The sequence below is a fragment of the Balaenoptera ricei genome, chromosome 13 (genome assembly GCF_028023285.1).
Source record: "Balaenoptera ricei isolate mBalRic1 chromosome 13, mBalRic1.hap2, whole genome shotgun sequence".
NCBI classification, from domain to species: domain Eukaryota; kingdom Metazoa; phylum Chordata; class Mammalia; order Artiodactyla; family Balaenopteridae; genus Balaenoptera; species Balaenoptera ricei.
The window spans coordinates 52,854,550-52,873,732 of NC_082651.1; the positions used below are offsets into that span (position 1 = coordinate 52,854,550).

Sequence of the window (19,183 nt, forward strand, 5' to 3'; positions counted from 1 at the left end):
GAAGTACAAACCAGCACTCTGTTGACAATGCCAAGGAATGCCAACTCTGCACTCTCAACACTGGGGTATAAATATCCACACGGATGGTGAGCTCATTTGAGCAGAGCCAGCCAGCAAAAGTTCTGATCTTGTTCTTTATCGCTGCAAATCTTGTTAAGCCACCTCCCACACAGGTATGCTATAATGTTGATTCTGCTCCTTATCCAGTGAGAAAAAAATGTCTTCAGCCAAATCCAATAAACCACCTTCTGCAGACGTGAAGCAGTAGCATAAAATAGCTATTAATCACTTGCTATTTTATAAACTAACAGACACTACCGGTATTCCTGAATCAGGTTCCTAGAGCACATGCGGATGCTATGTTACAGCATATACCAACAGACTGGGGCAGCCTGCCTTGGTACAAGACAGGATAAAAATGCAACTGGAGGGCAGTATGTATGTAATGTGAGCCTGGAATAGTGTTAGATTTCTCATGTAAATAAGAAATATACCAGAGAAATATAATATACTAGAGAACACATATGTTCTTTATTGTTGATCACTTTTTTCCTTAAGTGAATGGACTGAGATGATAAGTGAAATTCCTGCCATTGGCATATTTTCAGTAACCCTGGAAACATCTAATAGCAGTGGGACACCTTGTGGATCAATGACACAGCAGAGAAGAAAGCAGTATTGTATAGTGGATGACAACACAGACATTGAAGACCTGATGTCCTCATAGACTGTGCAACCGCAACCTCCTCATGTGTAAAAGGGGTGTAATAACCAAAAACCACCTTACTTTGAAGATTGAGTTAATATTTAAAATTTGTTGAGCAAAACGCCATAGACATGCATACAGGAAGCAACTGATAAAAGCTGTTACTATCATCAGCATCATTATCATCACCATCATCATCAAACTCAGTGCTATTATGAAGCAAGGTGAGTCTGGGAATTCACTTTGCTTTTAGATATACTGATTTTTGTTTGATTTACCAAGCAGTGGGGTAGTACTTTTAAAGCAGTGCAAGGTTACAAAAATGGCATTTAGGGGATGAGACTGTGACATGCCAAACAATAGACTGTTTAAATAGACAACAATGATATAAACAGAATAAGTGGGGTGCTCCAAATGACATTCTTTCACCCCACTAGTGCAAAGTTTAATTAGTATGTAAATAGCATACTCATTTACAATTGACATAATGCCACCTCTTTTTCATGCCAAGCTGTCAGGGCCTATGAAACTGCAAAATTCCTGACACTAAACATTTGTTGTAAACTGATCCTTCCAAAAGTAACTTAGCTAAATCAGAAAAGGCAGGAAAGGTGATAATTGTGGTTTTTTAAAGCCATTTCTCCTTTCTTTCTTTCAGGAAAAAAAGGTCCAAACTGCTTTTGGGGAGAAATTCACCACATTCTATTGGGCTGAGGGTAAATTCAGGAAAAAAAAAAAAAAAGAAAAGAAAAAAACATATGAACCACCAACCCCAGAGTGATGAAAAGCAAAATGGGTAAGGAAAAAAATACCCTCAATTGACACAGCTATTTTCATCACATCAAATCAGCCATCTGTTCTTGACATAGTTTATTATCATTAGGAAGATTTTCTCAATTCAGACATGGTGATGAGGAAAGATGAAGAATTAACCAGATAAATAGCCAATTTGGAAAATTCAGGCTGAGACCCTTTTCCTCAATTTCCAGCCCCCCTTTTCTCCCTGCTCCATCATCACACTCCAATTATTCCAAGAAAAGCTTCAATGACATGATTAGACATGTTTATGGTATTGTTTTTCTCCCACTTGCATAGGCATAACAAACTAAACACACTAGGTAACAAATGATACAGAGGTGATCGACATTGTACCAAAAAATAATAATTTTCCATTGTTAAAAAGGGCTGCGTAAACTTAGAATGACACGTGGCTACAGTTAAGGGGGAGGGAATTAAATACTCTGAATTGAAGTATAAAAATGCTGATGTTTTCCTCCTGAAATTTATTCATTAGAAATCCATCAATTTACCTTGGGATAAGAGTGTGTAGAGAAGAAAATGTTCTTTGAAATCATCATAAGGTAATTCCAACAGCTCCGTGTGGGATAATCTGGAAGGAATAAGTAAACATTGGACTCTTATAATAAGAAGAAAATGTTTAAATCGTATGTTTAATATTGACTTCATAAAGTGAGGTTGGAAATCCACAAAAGTTAAAAGCTCATAAATTTAGGAAAAAATATCTAAAAGAAAAAGCTTGACAAATTCCAACACAACTACTCAAAAAAATTAGTCAAGCTGGTTATTTTATCTACATAATGTCAAAAAACAAGTTTGATTCTCCTTAAATAGTTCACAAAATCATCAATGTTAGAATTATACGAACCTAATCCACAGATTTGGATTATAATTAAAATCATATCTTTTTGACTGAAAATTTTTAAATATTAATAGCAGTAACTATTGAAGTTCCACCATGCAAACTCCTTCATAAAGATACTTCTATCCTAACACCCAGGTTATTTTGTGTGTATATATCCTTTCTTTGATAACATTCCTGAGATCTTTTATTCTTATCTTTATACTTGTTACTAATTGCCAAACATGTTGTAACTCCTCATTCTTCATAATCTACTAGAGCCATCATTGTTGCTAGACTTTTCTTTATTGACACACCCTTTTCTTGATTTTTGTCTATGTCATACAATCCTTACTTTCCTCGTAACTCTTAGAATGCTCTTGCTTTTTTTTTTTTTTTTTTTGCTCCAATAAAGCTAAGAATGGACATAGTCATTCTACCACAGCATTCATCAATTCAACAAATGTCTGCTAAGAAACTACTATAAGCCAGGTGCCGTGCCAGGTGCTAGGGACACAGTAGTGAGCCAAGCCGATGTGGTCCTTGCCCTTATGGAACTTAACTTTCCACACCAGAGGTCAGCAAACTAAAGCCCTCAGGCCAAATCCAGCCAGTCACCTATTTTTGTAATACATTTTTACTGGAACACAGTCATGCCAATTTATTTGCCTATTGTCTGTGTCGCTTTTGGTCTATGAGGCACAGTTAAGTAGTTGCAACAGAGAACTTTGGCCCACAAAGCTTAAGATATCTACTCTCTGTTTCTTTACAAAAAAAAGTTGGCTGACCCTGGTAGCCTCCAGACCATCTTCAACTGTTCTAGCTCTGCATACTTTCTCTCAGAGAGCGTATTTTTCATTACTTATGGTTTCAATTCCTTCTTCTATAGAAATGACTCCACGACCGCTATTCAGTCATGACCTCTCTTTTGAACTTCAGTCATAGATTTCTAACTGCCTACTCAGCATCCCCACCTGCCCACCCACCAAAAGAATCAATCACCATTACTTCAAGGTAGCTAAGATTGACTTCATCTTTTCCCTAAGGCCAACTGTTTACTACATCATTTCCTTCCAACATCCAAGTAGCAAAAAATAAGACAAAAACAAACTCACATATTCTTTATGTCTGTCAAATAGTTTCTGTTTCTATTGCCACCACCCCTATAGGCTTAAACCCCAAAGCCTCAGCCTTAGAATAATGTCATCACCAAACAGTCTCCCTGTACTCAGTCTCTTACGTCTCCAGGGATCTATCGGTCAGTGATCTATCTATACACCACTTTGTATATCACAATCCTCCTCAGCAGCTCCCCATTACCAAGAGCAGGGCTGTCAAACTGTGGCTGAGACTGTCCCATGTGAGGATGCTGCAGAATGACTTCAAGGGGCCCCCAAGCCCCACTGAGCACACTAAGAGTTGTCTGACGCTGAGGATCCCGAGTAGATGCATTACTATCTCTATTTTTCAAATGTACATAGATGTTTTTCTGATAATTAAAATACAAATTTGCTTCTTAAAATTACATTTCATCATAACTTTTTCCCACTCTCTGTTTTCCCAAGCAATTGATTCTAAAGGTGCAGCTACTTGTTTTCTGTATTGCATAATGAAAGGGTCCTCACTGGCTATTAAATGCCTACTCTATCTTCAGAGAGGGTCTATTATCAATTCACAGTGGAACTATGCGAGGCTAGGACCTCAGCTTCTGGAGGGAAAAGTGAAAGGGTAAAATAGTCTAAATGCAACTCTCTTCCTTTCCTGTCTCCTTGGATAAGAACTACAGACTTAGAGGACTTTGTGGGGTACAGAAAGGCCTTGGGGGAAAAAAAAAAAAGACTGCTCAGGTCTAACTCAGTTCTAGACTCGAAAAGAAAGGAGTACATGTATCCTGATGTTTCTACACTGTCCAGCTCTGGTGATCAGAGAGGGTAAGCAGATCAGGATTCAGGACAGAAGCTTCAATGAATGATATGCATTTGGCAGCTTTGTCCTCTCAGTCATATTTTTTAGAAACCTAAAAAAGGTGGTGGAAAAGTGAACATGTGTACAGATGTAACGCAGGGGCCTCTAAGTCCACATTTTTAGCCTTGGGGGATCAACTGCTTTCAGCTTAGCCCTTGTGCCAGGTCCCAGCTTTATCTGCCACCACCTCCCTATGGTCTGTCTGATATGTGGTGGTGATTCTCCTCTCTGCCTGGCATGTTATGTCACTGTATCTCTGGCACCCAGTGCAGTGCTATCAACCAGCAAGCAGAGAGAAGCACAAAATTGTTTGTGTTGCCAATATCCCCTGGCTGCAGAGTGATCCTAAAGCTCTACTTTTTGTTCTTGTGTTGATTAGTTTGTTATGGTAAACACTCAGGCTGATTTACAGAAACCATATCTCAGAATTCTCTCCAGCATCACAGAACTTAGAGGCAGGTAGAATGGGAAAGTGGGACAAGATTTGGGGGAAGAATTATATCTATCAGGTGTGAAACTTTGAGTTAGTTGATTTCTCAAAAATTCAGTCCCCTCTGTGGTAACTTGGAATAACCACTGTGACCTCATTTCAGTTATAATGACTACAGGAAATGAAGTATGTAAGGGTCCAGCATGGTACTGATACATAGCTGGCACCCAACAGGCGTTTCAAGAAGAGGGAGGGATAGATGGGGATTTGGGACTAAAACAAGGCCCTTTCCATATTCTACCTGCTTTAGTGTAGGTCTGAATTATGTTTAGCCTAGGATTACATTCCAAGGATATCTGCAGGGGCAAGTTGCTCTGATCCAGTCAAAGGGAATTCTTGGATCTGAGAGTGATTAACCAGGAGTGAATTAATATTTACTGAGTTCCTAGGGCACATCAGCCAGTTTAGCAGGTCTTTTATGTATGTTTTATTTCATACTCACAACTATTCTCTGATATAGATAGGATTATTTCTCCCGTTTATGACCTTAAGAAAAATAAGGCCAGAGAGGTTCAGTAAATTCCTTGTATCCACTCAGTTATGAAACAGCAGAGGAAGGACTTGCAACCAGGTCTAGGTGATTCTAGAGCACTTCTGCTCCTTCTAAATCACCAACCTATCTCTCCTATAGACTCTTCATGAAGTCACCCTTATCAATGTTCATGGCCACTGTTCAACTTCCTTGTATATCATCATCCCTTTCTACATCCAATAGATTATTTCATTTCATGAATAGAAAAGGCAGCAAGTGTTTACAACACTCAAGTCTATGTATTTGAAATAATGATTATTGAAATGTCTGAAAAAAGCAGGACTACCCTGAGAATAAGCGCAATCACTCCCTGTGAGACAGGGAGTTGGTCATCACCTAACTACCCAGAATTAATGCAACTTGGCTCTGATGGAAGCCACAACCACTTATGGCTGGCATGATGCCTTTCGTCTGGTTCTCTGATCTGTCTGAAAGATAACTTTGATTTCTGGAAAGTCTATTTCCTGTCCTCACTTGCTGCAGCAGGAAGTTGGTAGAAACTGTTTACAGCCAGGACTTGCAGGGTGCAGCTCTCAAAACCTGGTTCATCTATAAGTAAATAGTAAGTAAAATAAGGATAAAATGATGACATTCTTCAAGAAACAGCTTTAGGTCCTTGAAAATGATTATTTCTGTTTGCCTGCAACTGCAAAACTGAGTTTCAGGCAATAGCTTTTCTTTTATACAGTAAATGATAAATGACCATTTAAACATTGACTCATCCACCAACCAAGATATAAAAAAACATAAAAACTTACTGTGCTAAAAGGGAATGTGAAGACTGAAGTCACCTGATTTTTCAACCCAGTGATTACACCATGGGGACATTCATTTGTCTTTACTTCAACTCTGGAATTGCATAAAATACATTCTGCCAGCCAAGAAAATCAAGCCCTTTAGCTCCTACACATTATATATTTTTTCCTGACCCTGTATATATGTTTTTCATCCAAGTTAGTATATCCTCTTAGACTTTGAAAACTGTGATGTAGAGTCAACTATCCATTCTAGCACCCAAGAAAAGTGGGAATATCCTTCTTTGAATACTTGCTTTGCCAAAAGAGCATGCAAAAATGTTATTCACTTGTAAGGGTCAGAGCCTGGGCTGGGAAATTGCAGTCCATACTGAGATCAAATCAGAAGAACCAAAGCAAAGAAAAAAAGAGATACAATTTCAGCAAGGGAAATTTTTTTCTGTAAGCACTTATTATTTTTACTCTTTTCAAAAAATAATATCACAAAAATAAATATCTTCACAAAAATAAATATCCCATGTTCACTTTCCACATAACCTCAACAACACTAGTAATATAATGTCTTACAGTTAAAATGTTTAAATGAGAGAAAAGGAAAGAGAGTAGAAACAGGAGAAGGAGAGAATGTAAATAATTTTTCTGGCATCAAGGGAAGAGGGGAGCCTGACCTTGAAATTTTCAGTAAGTACTTGTCTGGCAGATCACAAAATTCTCAAAATTCAACCAATTCAATATCTTCCTTTCTTAGGTACAAGTGCTATGGGATAAACATTTTGGCTTTAGATAATTGTTATTATCCTCTCCCACTCCCCTGCCCTGCTAGTCACAGCAGGATACATTATTGGCAAACCTATTATTTTCCACCATTAGTGTATCTATGGTTTTTAAATGGATTTCCAAAGCATGAAGTAAGTGATATTGAGGAATTAATGCCAATTTTTACTTACTGTTGACAGCATTTCTTAAATAAGAATGCAAAAATATTGTCATGTCAAATATTAGATGGTGGAGCTAACCTCCACCCTCACCCCTAAAGTAAAACTACTTATCTTCCCCTTTAGAAGCATCCTTAACTTTAATTGAACAACATTTTTATATATCTATTTGCATATAAACAGATTGAAATGCATATTAGCTTCCTATTGTTGCTATAACAAACTGCCACAGATTTAGTGGCTTAAGCAACATAACTTCATTACCTGACAGTTCTGTAGAAGTCTCATGAGGCTAAAATCAAGGTGTCAGCCTCTTCCTGACAGTTACAGAGAAGAATCTGTTTTCTTGCCTTTTTCTGTTTCCAGATGCTGCTTACTTTCCTCGGTTTGTGGCCCCCTTTCTCCATCTTTAAAGCCAGCAATGACTAGTTGAGACCTCAAATTGTATCATTTTTGACCTTCTGCCTTCCTCTTTCCTTTTTAAAGACCTTATTGATTACCCTGGGCTTGACCAGATTGTCCAGGATAATCTCTCTAATTTAAAGTCGATTGATTAGTAGCAACCTTAATTCTATCTACAACCTGATTCTACTTTGCCATGTACAGTAACATATTTACAGGTTCTGGGGATAAGGACATGGACTTCTTTGGGCATCTTGCTTGCAAAAAAATTTATACATATATATAAACTTATATATGTATATCTTATATATATATGAGATAAATACTGAACTCTAAATAGACATTTTTATTTTTTAACTTGGTGTTTTAATTGTTTTATTTTATGTTTTTTTCCTTTAATTTATTTTTTTGACGTATAGTTGATTTACAATGTTGTGTTAATTTCTACTTTACAGCAAAGTGATTCAGTTATACATATATATATATATATATATATATATATATATATATATACATTCTTTTTCATATTCTTTTCTATTATGGTTTACCACAGGATATTGAATATACTTCCCTGTGCTATACAGTAGGACCTTGTTGTTTATCCATTCTATATATAATAGTTTGCATCTGCTAATCCCAAACTCCCAATCCATCCCTCCACCAGCCCCATTCCCCCTTGGCAACCGCAAGTCTGTTCTTAAATAGATATTTTTAAGTTGTGTTACTTTTAAAAAAATATGCTTCTAAATTTTAAAATAAAATGTTATAAAAATACTAGATGTTTGAAGTTATGTTTTTAGAACAAGCTTCAAGTTTAGAAAGGTTTGACTTTCTTTTAGAAATATGCAAAAAAAAAAAAAACAAACCCTTTCTCCTTCTCCTTTTGTCTATCTCTTGGTGTTTTCTGCTTTTGGTATAAGTTTTGCATCATCAAGGTATATAATACTTAAACTCAGTTCCCAAAACTGAATTTCACAATTGGTTATCTGAGGTTTATATTCAAATATAGTCAACAGTCACTATCAATCATTTCTCCATTCCTGACTTATTTATTTTAATTCTTCTCTCTGTTGCCTGGTATTCACCTTCATATAGTTCTTAATTTCAAGATAGGTTCACAGATGTTGTACTTCCCTAGACCTTCCATGCTTAAGAATATGTGGTTTTGGTTTTGATACCTGGATGATAAACATCTTGAGTCACACTTCCTTAACAGTAGGACTTTGCAGGAATTTTTCTATGGTCTTCTGGAACTAAACGTTGCTTGGAGAAGTCAGAGGCCAGCATGATTTTTTTATATGACAGTATACTTGTTTTGTTTTTTTTTTTTTTGCCTCAATGAATAAACATTTTTTTAATTACTTGAAATTTAATATTTTAACCAGGCTAAATTTTATCAATTTTTTTTTTTCTGGAACGTAATATCTTTAAATGTACTTAATCAGTTTTTCCCTTAATTTCAGAGAAAATTTCTACTATTACATGGTGGAATTGTATGTTCCTTTTATAGATTTTCAATGCTAGGATGCACATTATAAATTGCATTAAATCATCTTAATCTTCATTCCTTTGTAATATCTTATTTCTAATTACTTTTCTTTCTTTGTCTTTTCCCTCTGCACTTATTGTGAATGTCTTAAGACTTCTCTATGTCAGTACTTGTAGAACAACTGTGTTTACAGGTCTGCAGGATGGGTTTCTGGAAATAGAGAGGTTAAATTGTGGCAACCTAACTATGGGAGTCATGGCATAGTACCTGTGAAGCTGTGTTCCCATATCAACATTGACAATCCAAGCTATGTTTAGTTCTTTATAGCTTATAGAGCAATTTCATGTATATCATCTAATATTCACACAGTTCTGACACAGACAGGGAAATATTATTCCCACTTTTCAGATGTGTGTAAGCAGTCAACTAAATCACTTGCCTATAATGAGAATATTAGATAATGTTAATATAAAACCCATTGCTGTTTAGCTGACTCAGTCTTTTTCTTCCTTGCCTATCTCCACTACAAAGGAAAATACTCATTTTCCCAGCTATCCTTGCAGCTGGAGGTGGCCATGTGACATATTTCTGACTGATGAGATGGAAGAAATTCTGCTGCAGGGGTGGATTGGGGGAAAGCTTTTGCTTTTCTGATAAAGCAGTGGGCAGTGCTGATATCTGTCTCCCCCATTCCATCTTAGCTTGATGTGAACACAGTGCCAAGATTCGGGGCAGTCATTGTGGACCCATGAGGAAAAGGCCAGGAGCAATTCAGTTGACATCAGCTTCAACAAGGTTGAGTCATGGAACCAATGTCATCAGCTCCCTGCCTATCTCTAAACCCCTTATTACGGGAGAAAAATAAGTCAATCTTTGTCTAACCCATATTAGTAATATTTTATATTACTTGTGGCCAAAGCATTCCTAATACTATCAACTGATAATGTTGTAAATGCAAGATGATTTAAGCTCAGTATCATGTATAAATGTATCTTAAATTTTTTTTTTTTTTTTTTTTTTTTTTTTTATTTTTGTTTTTATTTCCATTACTCTAGGAGGTGGATCAAAAAAGATCTTGCTGTGATTTATGTCAAAGAGTGTTCTTCCTATGTTTTCCTCTAAGAGTTTTATAGTGTCCAGTCTTATATTTAGGTCTCTAATCCATTTTGAGTTTATTTTTGTGTATGGTGTTAGGGAGTATTCTAATTTCATTCTTTTACATGTAGCTGTCCAGTTTTCCCAGCACCACTTATTGAAGAGACTGTCTTTTCTCCATTGTATATCTTTGCCTCCTTTGTCATAGATTAGTTGACCATAGGTGCGTGGGTTAATCTCTGGGCTTTCTATCTTGTTCCATTGATCTATGTTTCTGTTTTTGTGCCAGTACCATATTGTCTTGATTACTGTAGCTTTGTAGTATAGTCTGAAGTCAGGGAGTCTGATTCCTCCAGCTCCATTTTTTTGCCTCAAGACTGCTTTGCCTATTCGGGGTCTTTTGTGTCTCCATACAAATTTTAAGATGATTTGTTCTAGCTCCGTAAAAAATGCCATTGGTAATTTGATAGGGATTGCATTGAATCTGTAGATTGCTTTGGGTAGTATACTCATTTTCACAATGTTGATTCTTCCAATCCAAGAACATGGTATATCTCTCCATCTGTTGGTATCATCTTTAATTTCTTTCATCAGTGTCTTATAGTTTTCTGCATACAGGTCTTTTGTCTCCCTAGGTAGGTTTATTCCTAGGTATTTTATTCTTTTTGTTGCAATGGTAAATGGGAGTGTTTCCATAATTTCTCTTTCAGATTTTTCATCATTAGTGTATAGGAATGCAAGAGATTTCTGTGCATTAATTTTGTATCCTGCAACTTTACCATATTCATTAATTAGCTCTAGCAGTTTTCTGGTGGCAGTTTTAGGATTCTCTATGTATAGTATCATGTCATCCGCAAACAGTGACAGTTTTATTTCTTCTTTTCCAATTTGTATTCCTTTTATTTCTTTTTCTTCTCTGATTGCCGTGGCTAGGACTTCCAAAACTATGTTGAATAATAGTGGTGAGAGTGGACATCCTTGTCTCGTTCCTGATCTTAGAGGAAATGCTTTCAGTTTTTCACCATTGAGAATGATGTTTGCTGTGGGTTTGTCATATATGGCCTTTATTATGTTGAGGTAGGTTCCCTCTATGCCCACTTTCTGGAGAGTTTTTATCAGAAATGGGTGTTGAATTTTGTCAAAAGCTTTTTCTGCATCTATTGAGATGATCATATGGTTTTTATTCTTCAATTTGTTAATATGGTGTATCACATTGATTGATTTGCGTATATTGAAGAATCCTTGCATCCCTGGGATAAATCCCACTTGATCGTGGTGTATGATCCTTTTAATGTGTTGTTGGATTCTGTTTGCTAGTATTTTGTTGAGGATTTTTGCATCTATATTCATCAGTGATATTGGTCTGTAATTTTCTTTTTTTGTAGTGTCTTTGTCTGGTTTTGGTATCAGGGTGATGGTGGCCTCATAGAATGAGTTTGGGAGTGTTCCTTCCTCTGCAATTTTTTGGAAGAGTTTGAGAAGGATGGGTGTTAGCTCTTCTCTAAATGTTTGATAGAATTCACCTGTGAAGCCATCTGGTCCTGGACTTTTGTTTGTTGGAAGATTTTTAATCACAGTTTCAATTTCATTACTTGTGATTGGTCTGTTCATATTTTCTATTTCTTCCTGGTTCAGTCTTGGAAGGTTATACCTTTCTAAGAATTTGTCCATTTCTTCCAGGTTGTCCATTTTATTGGCATAAAGTTGCTTGTAGTAGTCTCTTAGGATGCTTTGTATTTCTGCAGTGTCTGTTGTAACTTCTCCTTTTTCATTTCTGATTTTATTGATTTGAGTCCTCTCCCTCTTTTTCTTGATGAGTCTGGCTAATGGTTTATCAATTTTGTTTATCTTCTCAAAGAACCAACTTTTAGTTTTATTGATCTTTGCTATTGTTTTCTTTGTTTCTATTTCATTTATTTCTGCTCTGATCTTTATGATTTCTTTCCTTCTGCTAACTTTGGGTTTTGTTTGTTCTTCTTTCTCTAGTTTCTTTAAGTGTAAGGTTAGATTGTTTACTTGAGCTTTTTCTTGTTTCTTTAGGTAGGCTTGTATAGCTATAAACTTCCCTCTTAGAACTGCTTTTGCTGCATCCCATAGGTTTTGGGTCGTCGTGTTTTCATTGTCATTTGTCTCTAGGTATTTTTTGATTTCCTCTTTGATTTCTTCAGTGATCTCTTGGTTATTTAGTAACGTATTGTTTAGCCTCCATGTGTTTGTCCTTTTTACGTTTTTTTCCCTGTAATTCATTTCTAATCTCATAGCGTTGTGGTCAGAAAAGATGCTTGATATGATTTCAATTTTCTTAAATTTACTGAGGCTTGATTTGTGACCCAAGATGTGATCTATCTTGGAGAATGTTCCGTGCGCACTTGAGAAGAACGTGTAATCTGCTGTTTTTGGATGGAATGTCCGATATATATCAATTAAATCTATCTGGTCTATTGTGTCATTTAAAGCTTCTGTTTCCTTATTTATTTTCATTTTGGATGATCTGTCCATTGGTGTAAGTGAGGTGTTAAAGTCCCCCACTATTATTGTGTTACTGTCGATTTCCTCTTTTATAGCTGTTAGCAGTTGCCTTATGTATTGAGGTGCTCCTATGTTGGGTGCATATATATTTATAATTGTTATATCTTCTTCTTGGATTGATCCCTGGATCATTATGTAGTGTCCTTCCTTGTCTCTTGTAACATTCTTTAATTTAAAGTCTATTTTATCTGATATGAGTATAGCTACTCCAGCTTTCTTTTGATTTCCATTTGCATGGAATATCTTTTTCCATCCCATCACTTTCAGTCTGTATGTGTCCCTAGGTCTAAAGTGGGTCTCTTGTAGACAGCATATATATGGGTCTTGTTTTTGTATCCATTCAGCCAGTCTATGTCTTTTGGTTGGGGCATTTAATCCATTCACGTTTAAGGTAATTATCGATATGTATGTTCCTATGACCATTTTCTTAATTGTTTTGTGTTTGTTTTTGTAGGTCCTTTTCTTCTCTTGTGTTTCCCACTTAGAGAAGTTCCTTTAGCATTTGTTGTAGAGCTGGTTTGGTGGTGCTGAATTCTCTTAGCTTTTGCTTGTCTGTAAAGCTTTTGATTTCTCCATCAAATCTAAATGAGATCCTTGCCGGGTAGAGTAATCTTGGTTGTAGGTTCTTCCCTTTCATCACTTTAAGTATATCATGCCACTCCCTTCTGGCTTGCAGAGTTTCTGCTGAGAAATCAGCTGTTAACCTTATGGGAATTCCCTTGTATGTTATTTGTCGTTTTTCCCTTGCTGCTTTCAATAATTTTTCTTTGTCTTTAATTTTTGCCACTTTGATTACTATGTGTCTCGGCGTGTTTCTCCTTGGGTTTATCCTGTATGGGACTCTCTGCGCTTCCTGGACTTGGGTGGCTATTTCCTTTCCCATGTTAGGGAAGTTTTCGACTATAATCTCTTCAAATATTTTCTCTGGTCCTTTCTCTCTCTCTTCTCCTTCTGGGACCCCTATAATGCGAATGTTGTTGCGTTTAATGTTATCCCAGAGGTCTCTTAGGCTGTCTTCATTTCTTTTCATTCTTTTTTCTTTAGTCTGTTCCGCAGCAGTGAATTCCATCATTCTGTCTTCCAGGTCACTTATCCGTTCTTCTGCCTCAGTTATTCTGCTATTGATTCCTTCTAGTGTAGTTTTCATTTCAGTTATTGTATTGGTCATCTCTGTTTGTTTGTTCTTTAATTCTTCTAGGTCTTTGTTAATCATTTCTTGCATCTTCTCAATCTTTGCCTCCATTCTTATTCCAAGGTCCTGGATCATCTTCACTATCATTATTCTGAATTCTTTTTCTGGAAGGTTGCCTATCTCCACTTCATTTAGTTGTTTTTCTGGGGTTTTTTCTTGTTCCTTCATCTGGTACATAGCCCTCTGCCTTTTCATCTTCTCTATCTTTCTGTAACTGTGGTTTTTGCTCCACAGGCTGCAGGATTATAGTTTTTCTTGCTTCTGTTGTCTGCCCTCTGGTGGTTGAGGCTATCTAAGAGGCTTGATGGGAGGCTCTGGTGGTGGGTAGAGCTGACTGTTGCTGTCAATGTATCTTAAATTTGAATAATAAAGAAATAGTTTAAAAGTTATAATCATTTTTTTCCCTGTTATTAACAAGATTAAGTTACCTCCCATAAGGGACAGAGACCTCACCTGGGAAGAAGAATTTTAGCATTTTAACTCATTGGGCAAGCATTCAAAATAAATTTTTCCAGGAAGGAAAGTTAATTTATGCCAGTTGAACAGAAAATAATATTAGTTTAATTCATTGTGTTTCCAAGTAAACCAGAAGAATATGAATGACTAAAAATTCTCTGTGTATGAATCTAAATATGTTTCCTGATTTGCAAGACTATGCTAGACACTGAATGATTATTTTCATTTACATAGTATAAGCAATTCACTTTCTCATACATCTTAAAAGTCTACCTACACAAGAGATAAGAATTATGTTTTTTTATATTAAAATTGATATAATTTCATGAATCATTTTCATTGACTGATGATTTATAAACTATTCCCCTTCTGGAAAACTTCATTATTTTTTGAAGCCTCTACTAGTTTCCAAAAAAAAAAATCCCAACTCAATAAGTATCCTACCATGTTGTGACAATTTACAAGTTATGGGTGATCTGGGCAAATCTCTTAATTGGTTTTGAATTGTGCAGTTTGTCTCAGGATTATAGAAACATTAAATAATTCAGAGTCTAAATGAAACCTTATAATGGAGCACACCAAAGTTGTTTAGGCAAGTTCTTTTTTTTTTTTTTTTGATAATCAGATAATTACACATAACTAGTCATCATTACTTTAAACAAATTATGTTCTGTTGAAGCATGAAAGAGGTTTCTTGGCACTAGTTTAACTAATCCTATTGATAATAGGTGCCTGTTGGCAAAACCTGTTTATTGGTTATACAGCATGTGTAGTTACTGCTCTGTAGTGAGTCCCTCTTAATTATATCATTTTTCAAATAAATATTTGTATCTTTTATTTTGAAAAATCACAGGTTCAGTCAGCTTGGCAAATGTGTGTATATTTTGAATACGGAATGCTTTGTCTTTGATTCATTGTAGATTATCTGTAATAATACACTGCTTCATGAGACAGCACTAGTGAAGAAAAACAGGCAAGCAGTTATTTGCTGTGCATCTGAGTACTTAAACGGTCACTCTGCTTTCAGACATTCTTGCCTGACTAATTCACTGGAGTCAAATGGTTTAGAGGGCTGTGTCATGCCAATCAAGAGCATTAGCATCGTTTGCGCAGTGGAAAAGCTTGTGTTCCGAGGAGGAGGGAACCTTTGGCTCTGTCTACAATGATTAAGTAAAATGGAAAACTAAGGCATTTATTCAACTAATTCTGGCGAAAAGAAAAAAAATGTGGGGTCAATTATTCAAGTAGTTGTAAATGGTAACAGAGCTCAGTAGATAAGTACCGCACACTGTCTTCCCATTTTCTACAACTGGAATGTTTTTCAGTTTCTGTAGAATGAGGGGCACACTAGGAATGCCATCATGCAACATCTCTTAGGGGGTGGTCAGAGAAAAAGGGACAGCAAATTTTTCCATCTCTCATTGCTTTACAGGCTTAGCAGGTCTAGGTAGGATGATGATAAACCATTTCCACATAGTTGAATATACACCTAAAAGATCAGCAGCCTTTGGCCACTTAACTTTTTTTTTTTTTAACGTCTTTATTGGAGTATAATTGCTTTACAGCGGTGTGTTAGTTTCTGCTGTATAACAAAGTGAATCAGCTGTACATATACATACATCCCCATATCCCCTCCCTCTTGCATCTCCCTCCCATCCTCCCTGTCCCACCCCTCTAGGTGGTCACAGAGCACCGAGCTGATCTCCCTGTGCTATGTGGTTGCTTCCCGCTAGCTATCTATTTTACATTTGGTAGTGTATGTATGCCCATGCCACTCTCTCACTTCGTCCCAGCTTACCCTTCCCCCTCCCCGTGTCCTCAAGTCCATTCTCTATGTCTGCATCTTTATTCCTGTCATGCCCCTAGGTTTTTCAGAGCCATTTTGTTTTTCTTTTAGATTCCATATATATGTGTTAGCATACGGTATTTGTTTTTCTCTTTCTGACTTACTTCACTCTGTATGACAGACTCTAGGTCCATCCACCTCACTACAAATAACTCAATTTTGGGTTTTTTTGGCTGAGTAATATTCCATTGTATATATGTGCCACATCTTCTTTATCCATTCATCTGTTGATGGACACATAGGTTGCTTCCATGTCCTGGCTATTGTATCTAAACAGAGCTGCAGTGAATATTGTGGTACATGACTCTGTTTGAATTACGGTCTTCTCAGGGTATATGCACAGTAGTGGGATTGCTGGGTCGTATGGTAGTTCTATTTTTAGTTTTTTAAGGAACCTCCATACTGTTCTCCATAGTGGCTGTATCAATTTACATTCCCACCAACAGTGCAAGAGGGTTCCCTTTTCTCCACACCCTCTCCAGCATTTATTGTTTCTAGATTTTTTGATGATGGCCATTCTGACCGGTATGAGGTGATACTTCATTGTAGTTTTGATTTGCTGATTTGCATTTCTCTAATGATTAGTGATGTTGAGCATCCTTTCCTGTGTTTGTTGGCAATCTGTATATCTTCTTTGGAGAAATGTCTATTTAGGTCTTCTGGCCATTTTTGGATTGGGTTGTTTGTTTTTTTGATATTGAGCTGCATGAGCTGCTTGTAAATTTTAGAGATTAATCCTTTGTCAGTTGCTTCATTTGCAAATATTTTCTCCCATTCTGAGGGTTGTCTTTTTGTCTTGTTTATGTTTTCCTTTGCTATGCAAAAGCTTTTAAGTTTCATTAGGTCCCATTTGTATATTTTTGTTTTTATTTCCATTACTCTAGGAGGTGGGTCAAAAGGATCTTTCTGTGATTTATGTCATAGAGTGTTCTGCCTATGTTTTCCTCTAAGGGTTTTATAGTGTCTGGCCTTACATTTAGGTCTTTAAACCACTTTGAGTTTATTTTTGTGTATGGTGTTAGGGAGTGTTCTAATTTCATTCCTTTACATGTAGCTGTCCAGTTTTCCAGCACCACTTATTGAAGAGGCTGTCTTTTCTCCATTGTATATTCTTTCCTCCTTTATCAAAAATAAGGTGACCATAGGTGTGTGGGTTTATCTCTGGGATTTCTTTCCTGTTCCATTGATCTATATTTCTATTTTTGTGCCAGTACCATATTGATTACTATAGCTTTGTAGTATAGTCTGAAGTCAGGGAGCCTGATTCCTCCAGCTCCGTTTTTCTTTCTCAAGATTTCTTTGGCTATTCGGGGTCTTTTGTGTTTCCATACAAATTGTGAAATTTTTTGTTCTAGTTCTGTGAAAAATGCCAGTGGTAGTTTGATACGGATTTCATTGAATCTGTAGATTGCTTTGGGTAGTAGAGTCATTTTCACAATGTTGATTCTTCCAATCCAAGAATATGGTATATCTCTCCGTCTGTTTGTATCATTTTTAATTTCTTTCATCAGTGTCTTATAGTTTTCTGCCTACAGGTCTTTTGTCTCCTTAGGTAGGTTTATCCCTAGGTATTTTATTCTTTTTATTGCAATGGTAAATGGGAGTGATTCCTTAATTTCTCTTTCAGATTTTTCATCATTAGTGTATAGGAATGCAATAGATTTCTGTGCATTAATTTTGTATCCTGCTACTTTACCAAATTCATTGATTAGCTCTAGTAGTTTTCTGGTAGCATCTTTAGGATTCTCTATGTATAGTATCATGTCATCTGCAAACAGTGACAGAATTACTTCTTCTTTTCTGAGTTGGATTCCTTTTATTTCTCTTTCTTCTCTGATTGCTGTGGCTAAAACTTCCAAAACTCTGTTGAATAATAGTGGTGAGAGTGGACAACCTTGTCTTGTTCCTGATCTTAGAGGAAATGGTTTCAGTTTTTCACCATTGAGAATGATGTTGGCTGTGGGTTTGCCACATATGGCCTTTATTATGTTGAGGTAAGTTCCCTCTATGCCTACTTTCTGGAGGGTTTTTATCATAAATGGGTGTTGAATTTTGTTGAAAGCTTTTTCTGCATCTATTGAGATGATCATATGGTTTACTTCTGAAGAATGACACTCAGGGATTATAAGCTAATTATTGTGACTTGCCATGCTAAGTTATTAGACACCTTTTTTTTTGAGTGTTAGGAAGTCTGTACCCTTCAGCTTAAAACATTGCAATATTTACATACTTCCAAAAGTTTAAAAAAGTTATGCTACAAGGAAAAATGGGTCAAATTTTTCTTATTATCTTCTAAATTTTATAAAGCACTCTTATTGGATAACTGCTTTTACACCCAGAATCAGTTATCAAAGTCTGTCCTTTCCCTGCTAATTTCAATGCTAACTCTGTTATAAATGAAGTTTGCTTACAAAGGTAGGCCTTATTTTTGTGGGCTTCCTGTATAGGTGAATTTTCTCTTCTGTTCCATTAATCTATTTGTCTAACCCTATGGCAATGTCACCTAGTTTAGTTTCTATAGCTTTATTAATTATTAAATTTTTGATATCTGAAAAGGGAAGTCTCCTCACTTTGAGTTTGTTTTTTTTTAATTCAGGAGTACCTGTTATTTTAGAATTAGCTTACAGGTTAAAAATTTATAGGAATTTTAAATAGCAAAAATTGACTCTTGTTATTAACAGGTATCTATTATTTTGTTATAAATCACCCTAAACTTAGTGACATAAAAGAATAATCATTTTGGTTTTCATGTATCACAGTTCTGGGGTTCAGCTGGGATCAGCTGGGCAGTTATTTCTTGGGATCTGTCATGTGGTTTCAGTCTGATGATGATGGAGGCTGGACACATCTTACAGCCAGTCATTCACATGTCTGGAAGTTGAAGGTGGATGTCAGCTGGGACCTCAGCTGGGATATTGGCTGGAACTACTCCACACCTCTTCTCCCTGTTGTTTCTCTACTTCCCCATGACACAGGGACTAGATTTCTAGAACAAGCTAGTGTCACAAGAGGTCCAGGCAGAAGTCGCATCAACATTTACAACTTAGCCTCAGTATCACATACCATCACTTCTGCCACAGCTTAACCAATTAAGGGAGATGAACATAGACTCCCGCCCTCACCTCTCTGTGGTAGAAATGTCAATAAGGCAT

General features: G+C 36.4%; 1 long non-coding RNA gene across 9 annotated transcripts in view; it reads right to left on the bottom strand.

The window, feature by feature from the left end:
- LOC132377184 (uncharacterized) overlaps window positions 1-19,183 on the bottom strand; it is a 624,644-nt gene that overhangs the window by 76,923 nt on the left and 528,538 nt on the right. For all 9 annotated transcript variants that reach the window (XR_009506566.1, XR_009506568.1, XR_009506565.1 and 6 more), the window contains one exon: window positions 2,017-2,096. This is a non-coding gene — a long non-coding RNA (uncharacterized LOC132377184). The remainder of the gene's footprint in view (window positions 1-2,016; window positions 2,097-19,183) is intronic.